Raw genomic sequence first — 25,641 nt, forward strand, 5'->3', positions numbered from 1 at the left:
ATGGATTACTATGTGTACTTTGCTATCTAATACAGTCACATCTACAAAACTAAAATACTCATCAGATGAATTGTATCGACCTCAAACAAACTACGAATTGCCTGCTGATCTCCTGCTGCACCACGACATTCTCTGACGACAAAAGTACATTCACTGGGGGGCTCGTCGTCGTTTTTGTCTCAGCAGGATTAACAGTGGGTCTATTCCTTCACTTTGGTCTGAAGGACGCTCTTGTCCACGTATTGTTGTGCTATGTGTTGATCATAATGTGCTGATTCCTCTGGTAAAATCACCGGAATATGCGTCCATAGGCACTCTGAAGTTTGAATTATTTAATACCTGATCTATCTCTAACAAAGGTCTGCTGATTGGTGATTTTATTATAGACACTAAGATGGACTGTTTATGTCTTATGGAAACTTGGCAGCAACTGGGTGATTATTTTCATCTAAATCAAGCGCTCTCTCTGGGGTTTGTCTGTATCTATAAATCCCATTCTTCAGGGAGGGGAGGCGGTCTCGCAATAATTCACCAAAAAAACCTAAAATTATCACCGATAACTCTTCCAGCATATTCTTCCTTTGAACTGTTAGCTGGAAAAGTCTGTGGACCTTCACCTACTATAATTGCTGTTTTATATTGACTTCCTAAACTATCAAGTGTTTTTATTGCATGACTTTGTGTGCAATGTCTCCTAATGTCATTCTTATGGGTGATTTTAACATACAGTTTGACACATCAACTGATGCAGTGACAAATGATTTTAATGAAATCCTTCACTGTTTTTATTTAATTCAATATGTCAACTTTTCAACTCATAACAAGGGTCTTAGTTTAGAATTAGTTTGTTGCTCTGGTATCATACCTCACAATCTTATTCCTACTGAATTACCCATCTCGGATCACAAAATGGTTACATTTAATGTTAGCTTACCTCTCAGTAAAATAAAGGCTCAGCGTGTGATTTCATTTTGTAATGTCAAGCATGTAAACCCAGAGAGCCTTGTACATTTTTTGCAATTACAGCCTGTTTCTCCTTCTGCTACCACACCATCAGAATTAGTAGACTATTACAATGCTGCTCTGTCTTCTGCCTTCGATACACTAACTCCCTTAAAAACACTGACTTTTTCATTTATTCACACTGCTCCCTGGTTTACATCTAAACTCCATCAGCTCAAAGCCATGGGCTGAAAGTTGGAGTATCTAGCTGAAAAGACGAGTCTTGTTGTACATAAGGAAATGTATTCAGATCATATGTTAAACTACAAAAATGCTCTCTCAGCTTCCAAAACTGTATACTATTCTAATATCATCAATACAGGAGGGAAAATACTAGTGCTCTTTTTTTCTACAATGAATAGGCTAATTTCACCGGCAGAAAATGTCGCTCACCATAACCTCTCTGTTAAATACTGCTGTACTTTTTCGGATTTCTTCAACTGAAAAATTGAAAACTTGCTTCCTCTATTTCTGCAGAAAATTACATACTTTCATTATCATTAGACGCAGAAAAAGCATTTGATATGATTGAATGGAACTACCTTTTCACTGCATTGGAGAAATTTGGGTTTGGCCCAAATATTTGTGCATGGATCAAACTACTGTATACCAATATAGAAGCTTCAGTTTGTATTAACAACATTTGTTCAGACTACTTTAAGCTAGAACGTGGCACCAGACAAGGATGCCCCTTGTCACCACTGCTGTTTGCAATCGCCATTGAACCACTGGTGGTTCACTGTCGAAATTCTTATCAGATAAAGGGGATTATCAGAGAAGGACTGGAACAGAAAATTTCTCTATATGCAGATGATATGGTTTTATATATATCAGACCCAGAAAGCACTGTGCCTGCAGTTTTAACAGCACTTACAGAATTTCAAAAGATACTGTATCTGGTCTCAGAATTAATCTGAATAAAAGTATACTCTTTCCAGTGAATTCACAAGCATATAATATTAGATTGGACACCTTACCTTTTACCATAGCAGATCAGTTTAAATACCTAGGAGTAAATACCACAAGTAAACATAAAGCTCTTTATCAACAAAATTTTGCCATCTGTATGGAAAAAATTAAGCAAGACTTGCATAGATGGTCAACCCTTCATCTCACTCTAGCCGGAAGAATTAACGTTGTTAAGATGAATATCCTTCCTAAACTTCTTTTTTTATTTCAAAACATTCCAATATATATCAATAAATTGTTTTTTAAGCAATTAGATTCAACTATAACCTCATTTATTTGGAACTCAAAACACTCATGTATCCGAAGAGCGACCCTACAAAGACCTCAGGCAGAAGGTGGCATGGCTTTACCTAATTTTCAGTTTTATTGCTGGGCAGCAAACATACAAGCCATAAAAACCTGGACACAAAAAAATGAACATACACAGGCTTGGCCCGCAATAGAAGTAAAATCCTGTAGTACTTCTTTATACTCCCTGCTCTGCGCTCCAATAAATGAAAGTTATCTTAAATATACTAATAACCCAATTGTGCTTTACTCACTCAGAATATGGAACCAACTTAGAAAGCATTTTAAGATGGAAAATCTTTTATCTGTGGCACCTCTACAAGAGAACCACCTCTTCCAACCCTCGCAAACATATTCAATTTTTAATACCTGGAAAAGATTTGGGATTAAATTGCTCAGAGATCTTTAGTACTAGGGTGTTGTACCGTGTTAGCCATTATGAATGTAGAGAAAAGCCAAGCAAAATGACACCTTTTATTGGCCAGCTAAAAAGATTACAATATGCAAGCTTTCGAGGCAACTCAGGCCCCTTCTTCAGGCAAGATGTAATACAGAGACTGGAGTTCCCTGTGTTTATATACACACTCTAGGACAAGAAACAACATTGGCAAATCTTTAAATGAGAAATTTTAAATGTAAACAATTAATAGATTCATTCAGGCTAGGGTTAATTTAACAAGAGAGAGAAGAACAATGTATGGTCAAGATCTCTGTATAAGATAACTGTCCAACAAAGTCTTTTGAAGTTTGTAATGAGTTTTTTCAAAACAATGTAGATCTGTAGACAGGTTGTCTGTCATTCTGAGAGATGTAAACAATCCTCATATCTGCCCATGAAACTCTTGTCTCTATTCAATCCATGTTGTAATGTATAAAATTTTAGCATGAGTTTAACTTCCCATTCTTTTCTGTCTTGCTGTGTTTTGAAGTTGCCCATAAGCACTGTGACTTTAAAGTCCCTCTCACAGTGTCCATGACTGTTGAAGTGGGCCGCTACAGGAACGTCTGTGTTGCCATGTTTAATGTGGAACCTGTGTAAATTCATTCTCTGGCGGAGTGTTTGTCCAGTTTCTCCCACATAGAGTGCAGTTCAACTGAAAGACAACACCCTTGTAGCTTCCGTTTTTCACAAACCGACAGACAGACGGATCTACCTGAAAAGTGATAGCTTCCACTCCAAGCATATAAGGCGCTCCATTATTTTCAGCCAAGCAATATGGTACAATCATATTTGCTCAGACCCGACAGACCGGGATCAACAACTGCAGGAGCTCAGACAAGATTTCATCAGACAAGGTTACACCCCCAAAACAACAGACACTCAAATAAGAAGAGCTACTGCCATACTTAGAGACAACTTTCTGGAATATAAAAGCAAAGACAACAAGAACCACATTCCCCCTTGTTGTCACCTACAACCCACATCTTGAAACACTTCGAAGAATTATAAAAGATCTTCAGCCAATACTAAACAATGACCAAACACTGAAAAATGTATTTCCTGAACCTCCCCTCCTGGCATACAGACAACCACCACACCTTCAACAACTAATTGTCCGAAACTCCCTAAGTGAACCAACAGAAAATGGCACATCTCCATGCTTACAGAAAAGATGCAAAACATGTGCCCACATCTATGATACAGACTGTATAGTTATACCACACTGCGACTTGAACATCACATAAACGGATCATTTTCCTGCAGATCATCTAATGTAGTCTACCTAATTTTCTGCATGAAATGTCCGGACACTGCACTCTATGTGGAAGAAACTGGACAAGCACTCCGCCAGAGAATGAATTTACACAGGTTCCACATTAAACATGGCAACACAGATGTTCCTGCAGCGGCCCACTTCAACAGCCATGGACACTGTGAGAGGGACTTTAAAGTCACAGTGCTTATGGGCAACTTCAAAACACAGCAAGAGAGAAAAGAATGGGAAGTTAAACTCATGCTAAAATTTAATACATTACAACATGGATTGAATAGAGACAGGAGTTTTATGGCCAGATATGAGGATTGTTTACATCTCTCAGAATGAAGACAACCTGTCTACAGATCTACATTGTTTTGAAAAAACTCATTACAAACTTCAAAAGACTTTGTTGGACAGTTATCTTATCCAGAGATCTTGACCATACATTGTCCTTCTAGCTCTTGTTAAATTAACCCTAGGCTGAATGAATCTGTTAATTTTTTACATTTAAAATTTCTCATTTAAAGATTTACCAATGTTGTTTCTTGTCCTAGAGTGTGTATATAAACATAGGGAACTCCAGTCTCTGGATTACATCTTGCCTGAAGAAGGGGCCTGAGTTGCCTCGAAAGCTTGCATATTATAATCTTTTTAGTTAGCCAATAAAAGATGTCATTTTGCTTGGCTTTTCTCTCAGAGATCTTTATATAGACAATATCTTTGCATCCTTTGAACAATTACATTCCAAATTCAACCTCCCAGCTACACATTTCTTTCACTATCTTCAAATTAGAAACTTTGTTAAACAGAAACTGCCCGATTTTCCTCATCTCGTACCCTCCACCATGCTGGAAAAAATACTGCTCAATTTCGAGGAATTAGACGCCATTTCCGCATTATATAAAATCTTATTAGAGTCCCTTCCTTTCAAAGATCCAAGAGGACATTAGGAAAAAGATCTCTTAATCAATATATCAGAAAAGGAGTGGAAGGTAGCATTGCAGAGAATTCACTCGAGCTCCATATGTGCAAAGAATAGAATTATTCAACTAAAAATGATATATCGAGCTCATCTGTCTCGCTTAAAACTGTCCAAAATGTTTCCAGGGCAAGATCCAACCTGCGAAAAGCTGCAACCAAGCACCTGCCTCACTGGGTCACATGTCTTGGGCCTGCACCAAATTAACATTATTTTGGACCAAAATTTTTAAGTGCCTTTCAGACAGCCTTGGTGTCACAATCCCTCCTAACCCATTAACAGCTGTGTTCGGTGTTCTTCCAGACGGACTTGAAGTGGAGAAGGACAAGGAAACGGTGATTGCATTCACTACACTTTTGGCACACAAACTTATTTTGTTAAATTGGAAGAATCCTAATTCTCCTCTGATAAGTCAGTGGGAAACCGATGTTTTATATTATTTGAAATTGGAAAAAATCAAATTCTCAGTTAGAGGATCTGTACAGAATTTTTTCAAAACCTGGCAGGATCTAATCAATAATATTTTAGAATAAGAAGAAGTAATTATTTTCGCATTTCTTTCCTTTCTCCATTTTTTATTTACCTGTATATATTTTTTCCTTTCTTTTGTTTATTTTTGCCCTATTAAAAAGCCCTAAGCAATTCTCCTTTGGCCATGCTCTCCTTCTCAAGGGTGGGGTTTGATTTGTCTTCAATTCTTTTTTGTATAAAGTGATCTATTTGTATTGAATGATTACAATAAAATAAAAAATAAATAAAATAAATAAAATTAAAAAAAAAAAGAAAATGACATACTTTCCACTAGGGCTGCACGATAACAGAAAAAATGATTATCACGATTATTTTGCTCAAAATTTTTATCACGATTAATAATGACAATTATTCCTTTGGTAAATGAAGTCTGTGACCAAAGCAGTGTAGCCTCGGCCAGTTATTCACAGATGCTGCCCTAATCATATTAGCTGCGTTGTCCGTTGTGATGCACACAAGTCTTTCTTCCACCAAGCCCCAAGCGGACATCGCTTCTTTGAGGCCCACTGCAATAAACTCCGCTGTATGGTCTTGTGGGAAAAACGAAGTTTGCAAAAACTTGCTTTTCATCTCAAACTCGCTGTCAATAAAATGAACTGTCAAGCTCAAATACGGTTCCGCAGTTCTGCTTAACCATAAGTCGGTCGTGGCAGCAAAATATTCAAGGCCGAGCCTGAGAATTTCTCTTTCTATTTCTTTTCGGCATTTCGCATACAGCGAGGGCAGCGCAACATTGGAAAAATGGTTGCGTGAGGGAATGCTATATCTTTTATCAAGTGTTGCGATCATTTTGTTAAACCCCTCACTGCTCACGGTGGTTATTGGACACATATCCTTGGCTATATGGTACGTGATCGCCTCTGTTATTTCCCGGTGTCTTTGCGAGCTAGGCACAGGGCCGCTGCTGGCCAAATGGGTGCCCTAAGCAGAAATTTACTTTTGTGCCCCCTCCCCCCAAATATTACGGAAGTAAAAATAAAATAATAAACACCTACTATAGGGGCCAAAATAGAACTTTATTCAAATAAAATTAAATACATAAATAAATTGTATCATTTATAAATTACAATTGTAGCTCTACAGCAAAAAATACAAACTAAAATCACACTTTAAATAAAACATTTATAATAAATAAAATAAACAATAATAAACTGAAATAAAATCAACACTGTCATCTGCTGGAGCTTTCCAAAGTTCAAAATTTACAAAGGCACACTTCTGCTTTTTCTTGAGGCAAAGTCGTAAATGAGCTCTTCATATGATAAAGCCTTTGCTAATTCAGAGTTGATGCTGACAATTGCCAGACCACTCATGCGCTCTTGTGCCATAGATGAGCGCAAGTGCGTTTTGATGAGCTTCATTTTAGAAAAACTTCGCTCAGCAGAGGCAACAGTTACAGTGAGCGTCACTGCTATGTGCAGAGCAATACAGAGATTTGGGTACAGAGGTGAGGGCGCGCGCGTCATCACGTGTGCTTAGCCTACTCTGCGTTCACCGTAAAATGCAATATATACGTTTATATTTTTGTTTATTTGTATATGAATATTATTAATATTAATTTATTATTATAATATATAAAAACGATTTTTTTGAGCAGCTGGGATGGTGCCCCCCTGGGAGTTGGTGCCCTACGCAGACTGCGTACTCTGCGTATAGGGAGCGGCGGTACTGGCTAGACAGATATGGTATTGCGTTGAACAATGTCCCTGATATTGTTGTCTGTGTTGTGGATGGCTGGTAATTTTTTGTTGTTGCTGTTTGTGCCTTCAGTCGTTGAAATTCTTGATAGTGTACTTTGTGGTGGCTTTTAAGGTGGTTGATGAGGTTTGTTGTGTTACCTTGGGACGTTTGGACGGAACAGGAGCAAAGTTTGCACAAGACTCGTACCTGATCAACATCACATTCCTCGAAATCGAAATTGTTCCAGACAACTGAGTATGACCCCTTTTTAGGAAGTAACGATCGCACTTCTGCACGTTGCTCCGCCATCATATGTTTATTCTGACTGACTGTTATTGCTGCTATTGACTTCTACTGCTTCAGAAAGCGCTTGCAATCAAGACGCAGTAACGTCATAGTGACGCAGTACAATCCGTAAACTCAGCCCATAAAAAACAGTTTGGTCTTTATACTGTAAAATTGCGACGATATTTATTAACTGATCGTGGGTCATAAATATCGTTTTCATGAGAAAAAAAAGATTAATCGTGCAGCCCTACTTTCCACTATCACCCATATTCCCTTACCAACCACCTTATTCTCAGATTTCAGTTTACCAGCTGAAAATGATATCTCTGAGCTAGCTACCTCCCCCAGAACATGAGAGGGCAACCCCCTGGATTGCATCAAGGCCAGGAGGCGCTTGGACAGTTACGGAACCCTGGTCTGCAGCACTTCCACCATACCTGGAAGTGCTGCCAGAATAGGATCTAGGAACACATGGATTACTTCCGGGGGCCCTTACAGCACTTCCACCACACTCTGGAGTGCTGCCAGAAGAAGATCAAAGTACACCTGGAGCATTTCCGGGTGCACTATAAAGGAGGCCGTCTCACTCCGTTCAGGGAGCCAGAGTCAGGAGGTGGAGAGGAGGTTAGGAGGCAGAGGAAAAAGACAGAAGACAGAAGATAGAGAGAAGAAGAAAAGAGAGAGATAATAATAATAATAATTCATTACATTTATATAGCGCTTTTCTCAGTACTCAAAGCGCTATCCACACAGGGAGGAACCGGGAAGCGAACCCACAATCTTCCACAGTCTCCTTACTGCAAAGCAGCAGCACTACCACTGCGCCACCTGTGAGGATGGGACTGAGCTTATTTAGATAGATAGATAGATAGATAGATAGATAGATAGATAGATAGATAGATAGATAGATAGATAGATAGATAGATAGATAGATAGATAGATAGATAGATAGATAGATAGATAGATAGATAGATAGATAGATAGATAGATAGATAGATAGATAGATAGATAGATAGATAGATAGATAGATAGATAGATAGATAGATACTTTATTAATCCCAAGGGGAAATTCACATTATATTATATATATTTGTTGGTGATTAGGGCACTATGTGCCCTAGAGGCAACAAAAGAAAATAAAGGCATTTTGCTTTTGCACTTGTGTGGTTTGCCTGTTTATGTCCGGGTTTGGGGAGTTGTTCCGGCCTCCGTTTTATATATATATATATATATATATATATATATATATATATATATATATATATATATACAAACAATTTGTTCATCAAAATACATTATTCAGAGCATCATAGCATTCCTGAACAGGGTTAAGCAAGTTAGGAAATAGATGGATGAATTAATCATAATGGTTATGTAAGCTACAAAGCTGCAAAGAACATTATGCAGTTCTTGGCCCCTTACTTGATTCCTGCAAGAGTAGGCTTCTATTTAGTGTATATTTCTATTTTATTTTTGTTTGAATTTCTTTACATAATTTAAAGACACATTGTTAGATGGCTGACCATCTGAAAATTGTGCTCATGTGTGATAGTGTGCACTCTGGGATTGATTAGTGTGTTATCTGGGGATTCTTCCTGCTTTGTTGATGTTTCAGCCATGAAACATTCTGACAACTTATAACAGTTTCAGCAATAAATGAATGGTTAGATATAATAAAAGAGATATTGCTCTTTTTATTACAAATGCTGAAATGCATTTGGATTTCATTCTGAAGCTTCTCATTGTAATTAGCAAATATACATTTGCATCTATAAGCATATTCTGCTTTGGTAGATTGACTCTGATGGGAATTTTACTGTTTCGTTCTGGATAGAATAATAGTGAAAGCAATAAAGTTAATGTACCATATGGCATAAACTGTTGTCTTCGCTTTATTGTTGCTACAATGTCAGACATCCACTATCAGGATCATGCATAAAAAAAAAGAAAATGCTGATTGTTATATATCTGGTGCAAAAATATTTTTTCCAGTGGTACACTGCATGTAGTTTATATGTCTTGTATTTCTTCAAAAGTAGAACATCATATATGAAGCTTTTCTCTGTGGAAACAATGTGTAGATGAAATCTATTAACTTTTATCAGTTTGGAATGAAAGCTATGAATGGTTGGTTTTTGTCTTATAATTCATTTCAGGTAACATGGTGGAGCAATAGTTGATGTTGCTGCCTCACCTGTTTTTGGACCTGTTTCCCATATTTATCACCATTCTCAGAGTAGGAAAGCGTTCCTAATTTGCTGAAAAATTTCAGAGTTGCGCAAATTTGGTCCTACTCTTGGTAACTCTTTAGTTTTGGTACTGTAAAAAAATGCATCTATTACTCAGTTACTTTTACTGTATTTAAAAAGACATTACATAAGAATAATGTTTTGTAATGGTACTTAAAAAGCATCAACATAGCATTATTCATTTGTGCAATGTGACCTACTAAAATAACTGCTCTTTGGTATGGTCAGAAGTGTTTTAAGTGAGACATATTGTTTTGATATTACATGCTTCAATATGCAACATTTGAATCCTTCATATTCATAAGTAATTTTACCACCATATCAAATGCCACATTTACTAATGCTTTGTTTCATCAACACCAAAAGAAGGTCTTTTTACCTAAGAGTAAATAAGTAATAGACACATTTTTGCAGCACCTAAACTAAAGTGTTACCCTACTCTTAATTTTTTATCAATTTTCATAATTTAAGAAACTACTCCTAAATTCACCAGGATCCTACCTCACTAGGAGTTGCCAGAATTTTGCATTCGGGCAGAGAGAAAAGTTGGAATGTTTTGGAAATAACAATAAAATAGTAAAAAAAAAAAAAAAAAAAAGGATAACAATAAAGTTGTAAAAAAATTATTGATTTGACAGAGATAGAATATTTGTAACAAATATTAAGATTAAGGTAATACTAAGATTTATAAATTTCTCCACGATTCATGCAAATTGTCACGGACATAAAGATCATTGCCTCAGGTGTGGATGAGCACACAAATGTGAAATGCAAGTGCTATCACAGTATTAATGCAGGTGGTCATGAATGCAAACCATATGGTAGTGTCTAGCATATTACGCTGAAGGTCTTAAGCTGGGTTGGATGGGAGATTGACAGTGAAATGTGACATGGGTATGCTGAGCATTCGGGCTGGGACCATGTAGAGAGTAACAACACATGAGTCTTGAAGACAATTGAGTACAGTAGAAGAGGGAACACCACTTCAGAAACAGCACTGTAGCTAGTTTCAGTATAAATGCAACTTTATAAAGCATTTCCTGTGGCCATAACAGTGAGAAGGCAATTCTTCTGAAAGTATGGCTGTGGATCATTCATTGTTAAATAAACATGCCCATAATCGGGCTAACTCTCATTTGGTGTGTGTGGCTAAGTCTTTTATATTGTGGTGCTTATTACACTATTATTCTCAATGTTGTTGAGAACTGGCTACAATTACATGCAGCTTAGCGCAATATACTACCTTAATGTTTCCTTCTTCTTTGTTTTCTTTTTCCTCTTCTTCTTTTTCTGAAACCTTGAATATGATTATCATTATTATCTTTATTATTATTATTATTATTATTTTCTGCCTTATGCCCAAACCTGGCAGGATAGATACTGGATTATTACTATGAACAGAAAAGTGAATGGAATAATGGATGGATGAATGGATTTTACCAATACAGAATTTGTAAGACTATCTATTAGTTTAATCATAACTGGAAGTGTGTTTGAGTGAATTGAACACAAGTAATATTAAAATTTTTAATGTTCCTTATTGTGTAGCAGCATATACCTATTTTATAATGAATCAAAGTTTCAAAGTAAAATATAAATCTGTGACATTACAACACTAAATGTTTACCAAGTGAATTTTTCGATATTCATGATTAGATTGTTGCATTCTTTTACCCACAGTATTGATTAAATGGCTGCTGGTTAGTCCAGCGTTTGGAACAAATGAATGCTGTCATTACATTATTTCATTACTGTTTAGATCAGTAGGCTTTATGAGAAGAGGATCATCAGTTGAAAAAACTTGATGAAGTATATAAGGAAGTACTTTCATAGGGATATTGATGTTTCCAGGACTAATAGCATACAAAAGTTAATTAAGCATGCAGCTAAAGTGTAGCTAATTTGTGATTTTAGCTTATCACAGTCATAAAATAATTGCTGTTATCTTACCTAAACAGACTATGTCTACAGTATTTGTTTAATTTTCCTTTAACAACAAAAGACTTGCAGTGTTGTACTTTAGGTCATAGTTCTGTAGTAGAACAATAAGCAAAATCCCGCTTGTTGTATCATATAAATGTCAACATATTTAGTAGCTATAAAGTATTTATCCCCTTTGGACTTTTTTGTACACGTTTTTTTGAGTTACAGTGTGGGATCATGTGCTTTATAAGCACTGATGAGCACATAACATTTAATAAGTACAAGTGTTATTTTAAACAGAAAAAGAAAAGACACAAATCCCCAACTACTGTCCATCTTGTGTCAGTTTTTTGACGCACATTTGTCAAAATAACTGTCCATGATTCCTTTAAGGTCAGTCTCTACCAGTTTTCCACATTTAGTCCCTGTAAACTGTTGCCCATTCTAATATGAATAACATTCTCAAACCCACTTAATTTAGTTAAGGGTGGCATGAGGGGATAAGTCCTTCTTGACATGTAAATTCACACTCAAAATGTGACAAGGACAGTTTAGATTAAAATATTTGGCATGTGAATAACTGGGCAACCCAGAAGGAGAAAAAAGCATGCTGACATGGAGAAAATATGTAAACTCAAGAAATCAGGTATGGAATTAGAATCCAGGCACTGGATTCCACTCTCCTTTACAGATTTTAGCTTTTTACTCTTCAGATTTTCTATTTATTTTTACTTGGACTGAGGGCCAATTTTAATAGCCTAATGTAGAACATTAACAGCTTTGTTTGTAACCCATTCTACTATTATTCCTTTTGTATTTTGTGGGTCATTATCATGATAGAAGATGACTTTTGTTAAGTCACAATTTTCTTGCATACTGCTGCAGGTGCTTCTCTAGTATTTCACTGTTTTTCTAAATCCCATGTAGGCTTTTGTTCTCATACATTATCCAGTCTCTCAAGCATCTCCTTAGTTTAATGGTGAAACCAACATTCTTAATGTTAGTCATGGTGCATTCATAATTATGTGTAATATGGTATAAGTGTTAGTCGAGCACTTACTGGTTACACCAGAAAGGTCATTTTTAACATCTTTAAACCAAAGAATCATCTTTCTTTGGATCTAACACCCCATACGTTTTGGCTATCTGTGCCTTGGCTGATTTTGATGCAGGAGTCCCTGTGGACTATGATGTTTGCTGATGACATTGTGATCTGTAGCGATAGTAGGGAGCAGGTTGAGGAGATCCTTGAGAGGTGGAGATATGCTCTAGAGAAGAGGGGAATGAAGGTCAGTAGGAACCAGACAGAATACATGTGTGTAAATGAGAGGGAGTGGAATGGTGAGGATGCAAGAAGTAGAGTTGGCGAAGGTGGATGAGTTTACATACTTAGGATCAACAGTACAGAGTAATGGGGTTTGTGGAAGAGAGGTGAAAAAGAGAGTGCAGGCTGGGTGGAATGGGTGGAGAAGAGTGTCAGGAGAATTTATGACAGATGGGTATCAGCAAGAGTGAAAGGGAAGGTCTACAGGGCGGTAGTGAGACTAGCCCTGTTATATGGGTTGGAGATGGTGGCACTGTTCCAGAAAGCAGGAGACAGAGCTGGAGGTAGCAGAGTTAAAGATGCTAAGATCTGCACTGGGTGTGACGAGAATGGGATAGGATTAGAGATGAGTACATTATCGCTTAAAACTGTCCAAAATGTTTCCAGGGCAAGATCCAACCTGCGAACGCTGCAACCAAGCTCCTGCCTCACTGGGTCACATGTTTTGGGCCTACACCAAACTAACATCATTTTGGACCAAAATTTTTAAGTGCCTTTCAGACAGCCTTGGGGTCACAATCCCTCCTAACCCATTAACAGCTGTGTTCGGTGTTCTTCCAGATGGACTTGAAGTGGAGAAGGACAAGCAAACGGTGATTGCATTCACTACACTTTTGGCACGCAGACTTATTTTGTTAAATTGGAAGAATCCTAACTCTCCTCTGATAAGTCAGTGGGAAACTGATGTTTTATATTATTTGAAATTGGAAAAAATCAAATTCTCAGTTAGAGGATCTGTACAGAATTTTTTCAAAACCTGGCAGGATCTAATCAATATTATTTTAGAATAAGAGAAATAACTATTACTGCATTTATTTCCCTTCTCCATTTTTTATTTACCTATATATATTTCTTCCTTTCTTTTGTTTATTGTTGCCTTATTAAAAAGCCCTAAGCAATTCTCCTTTGGCTAAGCTGTCCTTCTCAGGGGTGGGGTTTGATTTGTCTTCAATTTTTTTTGTTATAAATTAATCTATTTGTATGGAATGATTACAATAAAATTAATAAATAACATTAAAAAAAAAGAAAGAAATGAGTACATTAGAGGGTCAGCTCAAGTTGGACGGTTGGGAGACAAAGTCAGAGAGGCGAGATTATGTTGGTTTGGACATGTACAGAGAAGAGATGCTGAGTATATTGCGAGAAGAATGCTAAGGATAGAGCTGCCAGGGAAGCCGAAAAGAGGAAGGCCTAAGAGAAGGATATTTTTTATAGCTTTCTTTTCTGTAATCTCATTGGTGTGCTTTTGGTGTTCCCTTGTCTTTATGATGTTGTTTTCATTAGGATCTGTATAAAGCAACCTTGGATCTTTCCAGAGATGTGTATATTTAACTCATGAGAAATTGAGTTTTCATAATAAAAAAGCAGTTGCATGTGCCAGGATATGTTATAGTAAAGTAGATGAATGCTGATGAAATCAGACTTTCAGGTTCTTTTTCTTATTTTATAAGTAATTTGCTTAACTTTAGGAGTATCAGTTAAATGAATGATTTAATTGCATACAATTCCAGAGTTTGATTTCCATCCTGGTTACTGTATAGAGTTTACACTTTTTCACCGCATCCACCTGCAATTTCTCTTTGTAACGTGGATTTTTCCCAGATTCTAAAGACATGAGTTGGCTTAATGACACTGAAATGACATAGTATGAGTTTTTGTAGATATGTCATCAGTCAAATATGGAAAGAGAGTTCAGAAAATGGATAGGTACACATTTTGTTTTCATTTTGACATTATAAATGTATTGTGTTGATCAATGGGAAAAACATCCAAATTAAACATATTACTTTTCAGTACTGTTGCACAATAAAAGATATGAAAAGTTCCATTGGTTAAATTTTTGCTGACATTTTGGTATGAAAAAAGCAAATATAATATAATATACATTATATTTTGACCTTTTTAGATCCTCACATTTACTAACAACATAATACGTCTGATGTAGCAATATGTTTATTTTTCTTCAAATTATTATCTTTTAGCTGTGAACATGCTCAATTTGGGTTCTTTACAAGTTTTTGTTTTTCATTTTAAACTGATTTTGCATGTATTTTCAGTGGATATGCTTGTTTTCACATTCTAGTAATAAGCATTTTAATGGCCTGTTGGTGTACTTTGAGGTGAACTGGTGTTCCATCTTGTTTTTGTTTATAGAAGGTGATTGATCATTGATTGGCTGATTGTGTGTATTGTCCATAAGGGTAAATTGCTTCATTTTGAACACTGAGAAAATAAAAGTATTATTCATCTACTTTAAACAACCTAACTCTCATAGTTCTCAGGCTGACCAGTACTCTTTAAGTCTCTTCAATTTTGTATACATTACAACATTTAGAGTATAATATATTGATAAATCCAAAATGCAGCATACAACAATCAGCAAAAGTGCATCTTCCTGTAGCTCTGATGTGTACTGTAGGCATTCCTATATAATGCACAGAGTAAGAGGTCTGTAATAATCTAAACAGCCATTCACTAACCTGTTCTTTACAGAGCTGAGTAGCCAGTTTCCTCGATATCTTACAAACAGCCCACAAAATCTTTTGTATAGTCTTCTATCATAACTTACCATTCCCTAAAGTGATTTGGTAGTATCTCCTCGAGTATGAAAATCTTAAATGTATTTCCAAGTTACCTCCTATATTGTCCTTTTTCCTGTCATAGACTCCCAACGAAGAACTGGTAGCAGCTACAGCATCCACAAGAAGTCTGTCACACATAGGAACTCATCTTTGTCTATGGCAATTATCTCTTCAGAAATATAAACTGAAATATTCTATAGCAATATCAATGTATAAGGGTCAGTGCTATAGCTAAAAAATTTCTGTATTCACTAATAAATTAGCATATTTCCCATAACATTTCAGTTTATTTTTTGAGTAATGTGCCATGTTATTTATATACCATTTCTCTATTTAGCCTTTTCATTATATTTCAACATTTAGACCACATTTTTGCATGTATTTTGTAAAGAAAGCTATAATAAATATTAGCTCAAATGTAACAAATACATTTCTTGAAACTGGTTGTAAACCTTGATTGTGATTTGTTTATTTGTTTTTCTCTCCCTTTTTTCTCATCCTTACCCCACAATTAGAATGATCCAGTGCCATGTCAATATCCATTTGGGCTGGCTCCGAACCTGTGTCTGGTCTGGAAGTCCTTAGTGCTGCTGAGAAGAGAGGTAATGTTCATGTGACAATACAACAACACTATTACTAATGTTAACTAAGAACTAATAATAATCCAAGAAGGATTAGAAGAATTCTTTTGACCATCTTTGACCACAGGTGGTAGATTTACTAATGAATGAATATTCATAAAAGTGACATTATTTCCTGTTAAATTTGACAAATAAGCTTTCACTGTATCTCATATAAACCAATGGGAAGTAGAAGATCACTTATTTGAACATTTAAAATGACAACCGGGACAGTCTTAGAAGGGCAAGATATTCCTAAATAAACATGTTGCTAAAGAACTTAGTTTGCTTGGAACATAAAACTGTTTGTAATACATTATCACAACAGAGATCAGTCCTGATACTATTATAATAAATGACAATTTACAGTATTTAATTGCTAGCTGGTTAAAAGGTAGGACATAGCATGTAAAAATAAGTAGAGAATACTTAAAGTTATCTATAAGGTCATTTTGGGATTAATACTAGGTTCATTGCATTTTCTAATTGATATTAATAATTTACTTTTAGATACCATGAGCCGAATTGTGAATTTTTAATGACATTACAATAAAAGTCATAGCTAATATATGGAGGAAACAAAAATAATTCAGAAGGACCTAGAGAGTCTTCAGAACTAGGCATTAGCTGCAAAAATGAATTTCCAGATTTACTTATTCCAATGTGGGATTCATAGACAAAGCCTATACCAGCAGTAACCACTGGTAAACAAGTTAGATTTGTATTGCATGCTAAAATCATTCCAACCTAGCAGCAATCAACTAAAGCCAATGTCACATTACGTGACTTCTAGGCATGGGGTAACTCTAGCAACTGTGGTTAGCAAGTCTATTTTGTCACTGGACCATGTCAGTTTACATGACTGAAAATGGTTGACCATATCATATTTAGTGATCATCTACCAACCTTCTAGTGTAGTCATGCTTGCACCTTTTTGTGATGGCCAATAATAAGCTGCCTGCCAGAACCAGCATTCTTCACAGGGCTAACAGGTATGGTGAGTTGTTCAATCTTGTTTTTTTTTTTTTATTATTTTCCCCAATTAGTTGACTTTCGTAAAACATGACATTAGGTGACCAAGCTTCTTTTTGGTTTCTGAGGCCCAAAACACCCATATTCCTTATTCTTCATTGCTGCAATATATGAAATGTATACTGCTCAAAAAAATTAAGGGAACACTTATTTCACACATCAGATCTCGAAGAATTAAATACTCCAGTGGAAAATCTTTACTGAGTAATATTGTGTATTATTATTGTGAACCAAATGATGTAACAACAATCAATGGAAGCCAAAATCATCTTCACATTGAGGGCTGGATTCAAAATCACATCGAAAATCAAAGTCGAAAATTGAAATCAAAGGCTGGTCCAGCTTGTGTGAATTTCATCAAGGTAACTCATAAAGTGATTCAGTAGTTTGTATGGCCCCCACGTGCCTGTATGCACTCCTTACAACATCTGGGTTAGCTCCTGATGAGACGTTGGATAGTATCCTGGGAATTCTCCTCCCAGACCTGGATCAGAGCATCATTGAGCTCCTGGACAGTCTGTGTCGCTACTTGGTGGCGTCGGATGCACCATTACATAGTGTCCCAGAGATTCTCAGTTGGATTCAATTCTGGGGAACATGCAGGTCAGTCAATGGCATCAATACCTTCGTCATCTAGGAACTGCCTACACACTTTGGCCACATAAGGACGGGCATTGTCCTGCACCAGAAGGAACCTAGGGCCCACTGCACCAGTGTAAAGTCTGACAGTGCCTCTGAGGATTTCATCCCAGTAACTTAACTGCAGCCAGGGTACCTTTTCCTAGCACGTGGTGGTCTGTGCAATCCTCCAAGGAAATGCTTCCCCAGACCATCAATGAGCCACTGCCAAACAGGTCATGCTGGATGATGTTTCGTGCTGCATAATGTTCACCATTGCGTCTCCAGATTTTTTCATTTCTGTCACATGTGCTCAGTGTGAGCCTGCTGTCATCTGTGAAGAGAACGGGGTGCCAGTAGTGGAGCCGCCAATTGTGGTATTCTCTGGTGAGTGCCAATCGAGCATCAGGGTGATGGGATGTGAGCACAGGTCCCACTAGAGAACGTCAGGCCCTCATATCACCTTCATAGAGTCTGTTTCTGACATTTTGGCCAGAAACATGCACACCTGTAGCCAGCTGGATGTCACTTTGTAGGGCTTTGGAAGTGCTCCTCCTGTTTCTCCTTGCACAAAGAAACAGATACTAATTCTGCTGATAGATTGATGCATTTATACGGCCCTGTATAGCTGTCCGCATGTAACAACCCATCTCCTGGTATCTCCTCCATGCTCTTGAGTTTGTGCTAGGAGACACAGCAAATTACCTGCAATGGCAGATATGAATATGCTATCATGGAGAAGCCGGAGTATCTGTGCAATCTGAATTGGCTACAAGTACCACCTCATGCTACCAGTAGTGACAAGGACACTAGCAAAGCTTCTAGAGAAGAATCAGTCAGGAAGGATAAGGAGAGAGCAGTTGTCTGTGGCCACCACCTGTAAAACTATTCCATTTTCTGGGGGTTTGTTTTGCTGTTGCTTCTCCAGTGCATCTGTTGTCACTTTAATTTGCACCAAATCAGGTGAAGTTGATTCAGAATTGCTTATGCTTCCTAAATTGGACAGATTGATATCCCTGAATCTTAAATGACTTGGTGTTAGACTGTGATTATTACAGGTAAGTGTTCCGTTATTTTTTTTTTGAGCAGTTTACATTTGGATGAAAATTAATTGGTTGTCAGTTCTCATTCACACAGAGCCCTCCCTACAACTAAAGATAAATAAAACCTATTAGATTTTGTGAGAGCAGACAAGTTAGAGTATGTTGCTGGGCAGGTCACATTACATGATTGATTTCATGGGAGTGTATTGTTGAATGCCTCCGACTCTCTAAGATTGTGTAAATGAAGGATGTGACTGAATATTGCTGGAAAAGTCACATAATATGAAAAGCTTTAACTGGTATATCCTTGGAATGTAAGAGGAAAGTGGAATACTCAAAGAAATAGAAAGATAGATAGATTACAATATTAATTAAAGAGTGATAAAAACACAGTGTGAGGCAGGTATAACAGTCAATAACATTGTATAATGTTACTGTTTATCCCCCCCAACCTCCCCCCCCCCGATGGAAATAAAGAGTCGCATAGTGTTGGGGAGGAACGATCTCCTCAGTCTGTCAGTGGAGCAGGACAGTGACAGCAGTCTGTCGCTGAAGCTGCTCCTCTGTCTGGAGATGATACTGTTTAGTGGATTCAGTGGATTCTCCATGATTGACAGGAGCCAGCTCAGCGTCCGTCGCTCTGCCACGGATGTGAAACTGTCCAGCTCCATGCCTGCAATAAAGCCTGACTTCCTCACCAGTTTGTCCAGGCGTGAGGCATCCCTCTTCTTTATGCTGCCTCCACAGACAACCGTTTGATAGAACATCTGCAGCATTTTATTGCAGATATTGAAAGACGCCAGCCTTCTAAGGAAGTATAGTCATGTTCACCTAGAGAGAATGTGAAGCCACCTCACCAACAGTGTCTGTACTAGGATTCTCAAACTGTGAGGCAGAAGAACTAATATTAATGATAAATAGGAGTAGGCAATGCTGATTTACAAGAAACAAACTGTAAAAAAGGATTTAGGGATTAATGTTTACATAATATTCCTGCCCTTCAGGCACTGTGGAGGAGGGATTAAAATGGCTGTATTTTAAAACTGTTAACTGCAAATCAAAGAACGTAATGGTCAGTCTCTCTATAGTTGTGCAGTACAATACTATAAGCTGGGCAGTTAAAAGCAACCAACTGTACCTATCGATTAAAGGGCAAGTTGAACAAGTCCTGCTGTCTAGGCCAAGGGAACAGAGCTTCTTCAGTCTTGAATTGGGAAATCTTTTTAAGGATCTAATTTAGGTCTTAAGAATTTTTTCATTGTATTGTTGGAGTTGTGTAGTTATATACAGTTTTGCCTAATATCTAACCAGTGCCATGTACATATGGGAACTCGTTTGCAAAATGGTTGAATTATAGCCCCTAATTTACTCATCTCTGTGAACAGGGTCTCAGTAGTTGGTATCACTTGTAAGCTGCGGTTCATAATCTATAACAGATTTAACATAGAACATAAGTACTTTGACAAACGAGGAGAGAATTTAGTCCATCAAGCCTGTTTGTTTAGCTAATAGCACACCTATATCTCATCCAGATGCTTCTTATAGGTTGTCAAGGTTTCTGCTTCAACTACATGTTTCTATTTGTGTAAAGAAGTGCTTCCTGGCTTTAGTTTTAAGTGCATTTCCCCATAATTTCCACTGAGGTCCTCAAGTACATGATTCAGCCTTAAACTGAAAGAATGTTCACTACTTTGATTTACTTTATCAATGCCTTTGAGAATTTTAAATTCCTGGATTATGCATTTTTTATTGGGGAGGCTAACTGAGCACACCCAGAATGTTAGCTCAATGAAAGCATCTTTTCTTGGCCTCCAACCGGAGTGTTAAAAGGATGTGTATTTGACTGGCTCCATAGAACATCAGTATGATCCTGTTCCTAATATAAATTTATAAATCACTTTACAGTAATGGAAGGTATGTGACACATTTTCACTTAATGTTAAAATATCACATGTATAATAAAGTTTTTCTGTGAAATATGTTACTGCATTATCTTTTGTATTATCGGGTCTCTTTTAACGTTTAATGGTTATGAAGTGTAATCAAAGTGTCTGTCCCTGCATGAATAAAACAGCAAGGAGAGTAATTGGGGATGGTTTCCACCTATGCCTGACCTACTGCCTGTTAGTCTAAGCCGCTCTGTAACCTTCCCATGTCCCTTCTTACAGTGTAATTACGATTTATCATAAATGTATTAATTTTCTGACAAATATATTACATTTAGTTTTAATACCTAAATTATAAACTTTATTTCCATTATTCTTTGGTGAGACTAAAAAATTATTTATTTAAACTTTTTTGTACAGCTTTGAAGACTGATGGAAAAATAATTTATAAATAAAACGCTTTACATCATTGTCACCTGCAGTTTTGGGGTAAGCTCAGTATTTATGCCTTAAATGCTGTATTTTCAGTTATTATTTCATCTTAAAACTAGTGCATCTATTGTGCTTTGATAGTGACCGTCCAAACCAAGAAAAAAGTCAAAGTGTCTTTATTATAAATAAAAATACAGTGGAAAGAAGAATTAACATATGCAAAATAAGAAAAAAATAAACCACATAACTTCTGTTGGACTACCTGTATGTTTGTTGATCCACGTTTAGAAGATGGGTTGGCTTGTACACTTGCCCCCTGCACTAAAAGAAAAATTCGCTGTTGTTTTCACTTTCTTATGCCTGGTCTCTTCTTTCTTCTTATTGAGCCCTTGCCCCAGCTTTCCTCCCAACTCTAGGCACACTGAACATGAAGCTTCAGACAATTTAAATCCATTGTTAGTTTCAGCTCAACTGAACCTGGAATCTCTTCTGTTTTCAAATGTTTCACAGTCACAGAGCAATAATGTCCTCTGGTGGCCTCCCAGAGCAGTTAAAGGCCTCCTGGGAAGATTCTGGCCTACCCAAGTTAAAATATAAATGAAAGCAAACTCTGTTCTTCCACTTGGATTGTGTGCTGCAGTTGAACAGGGATACAAGGGCCTGCTTGCCTACTATTCATCTTTACTCTTAAAAAGATAACACAGATCAATTTCTCCACACCTGTATCCATGTGCTGCCATCTGCAACAATATTTTCTAAACACCCAAGAAGCCTTAGAGGTTTCTTCCTTACTTAAAGTGAAGATTCTGGTATTTCAGGTACATGCTGGGTTACATGACCAGTTAAATTTAGTAGAACATTGCTGATGCCTGCCTTGATGATGTCTGTCTTATTTAGATGTATATTGGCATTGCAGTGGTGGTCAACATAATGGCTCAACTGAATGAAGCAGGGTCATAGACTGATAGTGCTAACAGTGGGATCCATTTTAGTAACATGTTATTCACCAGCCCTTACTGCTCCTTCTTTTTTTCATTTACAGTTTCTGTGACAAAATCTTCTAATCAATGCAAAATTGGGAGGCAGGACCTGGCTGGGGTGGAGTGGGGGGTGTTTGGTCAGCTGTGTGGACATATGCATCTGTTACCTGAAAAGCCACTGTGCTGCACCTGCACCGCTAAACTTTGTAACCTCTGGACTGTAAAACATAACTTCCTCAACTTTTCCTTTTATTTTGTTTAACTTTATGCATCTTTGTGATCTTCAGTTTTTCCATAAAGTGGGAAACTAAATCATAATTACTGTGTAGCAAAGCTACAATTTCATGGTCATGAAGTTCACTCAACATCAGCCAAACCACACAGTGGTCAATTTACTAGTTGATGGGAAAAAAAAACCAGTTATGTCTATTATAAAATATAAATTTTAAAAAAATAATTAGATAAGTATAAATGTTAAAAAAATAATTAGATAAGCTTCAAATGCTTTCTATTTTGTGTGGTGTTAGTGCAGAAAAGGCTTTAGAGTACTTGTTCATATTCACTACCACAAATATTCAAGCACACAATTACAGTAATGTGCTGGGAACAACTTTTTTGCCATTCATATTGTATAAATTACTATTTACAGTATGTATTTTGGCTCTGGGAAGATTCAGAAAGTGTGTGCTTCACCCCCTACAAAAATGGTGGAATTAGGTTAGGAAAAAAATGCAAACCTCTGTGAGCGGTCTGTGTTTGATCAGCCTAGAGCAACCCCATCATATAGTGGCTGCTCCTGGAAATTTTAATAATCAGCAGGTATGAGGTTAACATAATGAAAAACAAAATAAAGTAAGTTGCTTTGAATTATTCAAGCAGGAATGTGTATGAAAATGTTTTATTTCTCAATATTAAAATGAAACCAGTGTTTTGTCTGTTCCCTTGGCTAGTATTTTTATTGTGCTTACTTAAAGACTGTTTTTTCTTATTACTTTATGTGGCATCATTTTCTTGTACATCTATGTTATTTACACTACATAGTGCAAATTTAGCATTTTCCTTAATTTACTTATTCAGTACCAGAAAGATTTGGCCCTAGTTAAGTACAAGGCAGACATTTTAATACCTGAAACTAGAGTTTCATTCTTATAGCATATTCTATATTAGAATGCCTAAAGAAAGAGCTGAAGAACCATTAAGGATGTAAAAACTGGCCTTGATAGAAAGTGATTTATTTTCAAAGGCTGTCATAATTGATTTGATTGCTAAGCAGATCTGGGGTAATTAAAGTGACAAGCATGTTATTGAGTTTTCTTAGTGATAAGATAATGTGCTAGAGCAAAGAGGTTAAAGACACTGCCTCCATGTTAATTATTAATTGCTGTCCATGTGGTAGACTCACTCTAGTGGTTTTAATTATCGCTTCTTCTTTTGTTTTCAGTTCATTTACTTTTCAAATCGATAGAAGTTTCCTTAGTTACAGCTTTTGTATATTTATTGTGGATACTAGTTTTAATTTTTTCAGTACGTTTGTCAGTTGAATATTACTTTTAAAAGTGATGTGGAAATGTTGAGATGGAAAGTGAAAATGTGAAAAATAACGAGAGATTTTTCCTGTATTTATTTAATATGAGACATACTCGTGAACTTTATACTATAGTGCATTCAGAAAGTATTCAGATCCCTTTTTTGACATTTTGTTACATTGTATCCTTATGCTAAAATCATTTAAATTAATTTTTTCCATCAACAAACAACACTCAATACCCCAGAATGATGAAACAAAAAGGATTTCAGAAAGTTATGCAAATTTATTAAGAATAAAAAAAACGAAATATTACATTGACCCAAGTATTCACACAATGTGCACATTACTTAGTTTAAACAGCTTTGGAAGTGATTACAGTCTGGAGTCTTCTTGGGTCTGACATGACAAGCTTCACGTACTTGAATTTTGGGATTTTCTGCCATTCTTCTCTGCAGATCCTTTCAGGCTCTGTTTGGGTTGCATGAAGACCATCGGCAGACAACTGTTTTCAGATCTCTCCAGAGATGTTCAGTTGAATTCATGTCTGAGCTCTGGCAGGCCAACTCAAGGACATTCACAGAGATGACCATACACCATTCCTGTGTTGTCTTTGCTTTGTGTTTAGGGTCATTGTCCGATTGGAAGGTAAACCTTTGGGCCAGTCTGAGCTCCAGAGCGTTCTTAACCAAGTTTTCTTTAAGGATATCTGTGTACTTTTCTCCATTCAGCTTTCCCTCAACCCCGATTAGCCTTCTGGCCCCTGCTGCTGAAAAACAACCCCACAACATGGCGCTTGGCACCGTCATGCTTCACCTCTGGAATGGTATTGCACAGGTTAAAAGTAGTGCCTAATTTCTTCTAATTATGATACAATCTTGGTTTCATCAGTCCAGAGAACCTTGTTTCTCAGAGTACTTTAGGTGCCTTTCTTTCCAACCTCTAAAATGTCTTCCATGTGTCTTTTACTGAGGAAGAGCTTGTATCTGGCCACTTGGTCACAAAGCCCAGAATGGTAGAGCGTTGCACTGATGGTTGCTATTCTGCACGTTTGTTCTGCACACATTTTCTCTGAAGGAGAACTAGAGTGACCATTGAGTCCTTGGTCATCTTTCTTATCATGGCCTTTCTCCCATGATTACTCAGTTTGATTGGGTGGCCAGCTCTAGGAAAAGATGTGGTTTTTCCAAATTTAATTAATTTAAGAATTATGGAGGTCACTGTGCTCTTGGGAACCTTCAATGCTTCTCTGGGTCTGTGCCTGTACGCGATCCTGCCTCAAAGCTCTGCAGGCAGTTTCTTCAACCTCATGGCTTGTTTTTTTGCTCTGATAGTTTGGGACCTCCTATAGACAGATGTGTGTTTGTCTTAATCATGTATATTCAGTTGAATTGACCACAGCTGAACTCTAAATAAGGTGTAGAAATATTTCAATATTGATTAATAAAATGGGACACACTTGAACCATATTTCAAGTGACATTAGAAAAGGGTCTGAATACTTGTGTCAATGTGATTTTTTTCAGTTTTTTATTTTTACAATATTTGGAAAAATTTCTAAAATCTGGTTTCTAAGGTATCGACTTTTGCTTAATAAGGGGAATAATGAATTTTAAGGATTTTAACATAAGATTGCGCCATAGCAAGATGTGAAAAAAAAAACTTAAGGGGTCTGAAAACTTCCTGAATCCACTGTTTGTATAGGAAGACAGTTGTTAGGTTCATATGCCTCTCTGCTGCTAACTATTAACAGTACTAAAAGCTGGTAATCCTGGTATTGAGTTGACCTGAGCCATTTACACGATGAAAGGAGATTGAACAGTGTGGATAGGTTTTGAAGGACTGGATAAGATATTATTGGCTTTACATTTCAGTCCATAGTGGGGAGGCGAAAAACAATAATTTTTCTCTCTAGCTGCATTGTGTCAACTACAGAGAGATTGTTTTACCAGCATTGGACACAGTAGTTTCTACATTTTCATGACCTTTAT

General features: G+C 36.9%; 1 protein-coding gene across 1 annotated transcript in view; it reads left to right on the plus strand.

Moving 5' to 3' along the window:
* Positions 1 to 25,641, plus strand: part of stk33 (serine/threonine kinase 33) — a 132,804-nt gene that overhangs the window by 73,520 nt on the left and 33,643 nt on the right. The window contains exon 2 of the mRNA XM_028793769.2: positions 16,031 to 16,117. The gene's annotated coding sequence lies outside the window, so the exon portion shown is untranslated. The remainder of the gene's footprint in view (positions 1 to 16,030; positions 16,118 to 25,641) is intronic.

The sequence above is a fragment of the Erpetoichthys calabaricus genome, chromosome 2 (assembly GCF_900747795.2).
Source record: "Erpetoichthys calabaricus chromosome 2, fErpCal1.3, whole genome shotgun sequence".
Taxonomy (NCBI): Eukaryota; Metazoa; Chordata; class Cladistia; order Polypteriformes; family Polypteridae; genus Erpetoichthys; species Erpetoichthys calabaricus.